We start from the raw sequence: 2,097 nt of genomic DNA, 5'->3' as shown, positions 1-2,097 counted from the left end.
TATTGAATGCGACCTCTCCCATTCTGTATCATCTTTCAGAACACCAGAAATGAAGGACCTGTGTTCATGCATTCTTCGTGCGTTCTACGGAAAATCAGTCAGGAATAGGTGGTTTATAAAGAGGTGTACGAACGAATAAGATGTACATGCGAGGTTCACGGTGATAGAACCCGAATGATTGCCGAATTCGCCCATGCTATGCCATCTTAGTGAACCATTGTTGATCCACCGCCAAGGTATTTTTATCACAATTGTTGCTTTATAATGTTTTTTCCTACTTATTTATAAAGATATTTATAGATATAATCATGAACCGGGAAGATCATTTCCGCGTGTCTGGTCATTCGGAAAGGCCGAATGGGCACTACCATCGATGGATAAGAGCATCCGTGGACGGTGTCAATTGGTAGCGTATTTCTTCTTGGAGGGTCAAGTGTGCCCTAAGCTGAAACGATTTGTCCCGTCGCTGCTGACGACACCTGGGAGCATCACCAGTCATGGGCCAGGTAAATCGTTATTCTATCTCCTTTCGATTTCACGTTGATTCATCGAATAGATTACATCAATTCAATACGATTTTTCAGGTTGATACCACGCACTCAAGCAATAGTACAAACGCTGCAGTCGCAGGGAGTCGTGTCCAAACACAACTGCTAGAAATCTGGGGTTCGGATAAAAAATGTGAGATTTTAATTTATAAAATATATTTAGATATTATCATGGACTTCTATACAATACTAGACCGCTGACAGACATCTCGGGTCGTGATGCTTGCCGCCATGTTGATTTAGTCAAGATATGCTATACTACTATTCTATACAAGTGGTTTTATACAAGATTTCTATACAATAGTCTGGCATATACAGAATGTCCAAAAGAAAGGGTTTAATACTACAGGAGTAGTGGTTCGATTTCGGCATCCAGTACGCTACACGTCGAAGGCATGACCTTACAAACTTATTGATAACATGTACCAATATTTAACACAACAACATTCCACCTGCTTCGTTATGTATGTACTGTTAATAACGAATGCAGATAAACGCACATCTGAGCAACTGAACACCCGATAGTGACTTATTGTTAATTCAATATGGCCGCACCCTTCACTACACTTGCACCTTGCACTCGCATCAGCTTTCGGCAGTGCGGCCATAGATATTAGTGATCTAGTATAAAAGTCTGTGGATATTATATATTTATAATAATATATATATATTATATAAAACAATATTATTATATATTTACAACATTATGATAATAATATGATATATATTTATATAGCTAATTTTGCATATTGTTTCGCGATTAACGCTGGAATGTTTTAATTTTAGTTCTGTTATTGTCAGCTTACCAGAAGTGGCTGCCGGAATCCGCGCACGCCGAAGCAGTGTTTTCCCGTTATCTGGATAAAATTATCTAGATTTTCATCTAAATACAATTAATGTTTATCTTATCTTTTATCTATAATTTCAGTATGTGGCATCTTTATCTGTATCTCAGATAAGAAATATTATCTATTTATAAAACATTTAAGATAATCAATGCGCATTGAGTGCAATTTTTCTCAATGCCGTGTATTCGATTATATCATGTTGTATGTGTTACGAAACATTTTTCAGGACATACATTTATACATCACTATATTCATATATATTTCCATAATTATTTATACACTAGTTTAATAGTTTATACATCATTCATCAGCGATAGCACTATAGATTCAGAGTGTTAAGCCCCTTGCACAATGCAGGCAACAGGCATAGGAACAGGGATAGAAATCAGAAATCATGTATAAATGCAGAATAAACAGTGACACAAGCAATAGACACAGAGTTTCCGTCACGTTGAAAATTCTGTGCCTATTGCCTGTTGCAACCAATCATAGTATTCGAATTTTTAGGTTGTAATTAAAAATTTTTTGGTTATTTCCTGTTCCTATTGCCTGTTGCCTGACATTGTGCAAGGGCTTAAGCGTATTCTGCGTATTTTAATCCAATTTTTATGCCCGTTCGCGCTCGGTGAGCTGCGCTCCTTATGGCGCTGTCATTTTGTGGGTCCAAGTCACGTGCACCAATCACGCGGAATCCTCGAATG

General features: G+C 37.4%; 1 long non-coding RNA gene across 1 annotated transcript; it reads left to right on the top strand.

Moving 5' to 3' along the window:
• The first annotated feature begins 351 nt into the window (after positions 1-351).
• LOC139786850 (uncharacterized) lies at positions 352-1,388 on the top strand. The gene is made up of 3 exons (XR_011722441.1): positions 352-506; positions 585-681; positions 1,335-1,388. It is a non-coding gene; the product is annotated as an uncharacterized lncRNA (long non-coding RNA).
• The last annotated feature ends 709 nt before the right edge of the window (positions 1,389-2,097 follow it).

This window comes from Temnothorax nylanderi, unplaced genomic scaffold (assembly GCF_030848795.1).
Source record: "Temnothorax nylanderi isolate EJ_2023f unplaced genomic scaffold, tnyl_v1.0 TNYL_tig1170_pilon, whole genome shotgun sequence".
Classification (NCBI taxonomy): domain Eukaryota; kingdom Metazoa; phylum Arthropoda; class Insecta; order Hymenoptera; family Formicidae; genus Temnothorax; species Temnothorax nylanderi.
The sequence above is the reverse complement of the archived record's forward strand: the minus strand, read 5'-3'. Positions and strand labels throughout refer to the sequence as shown.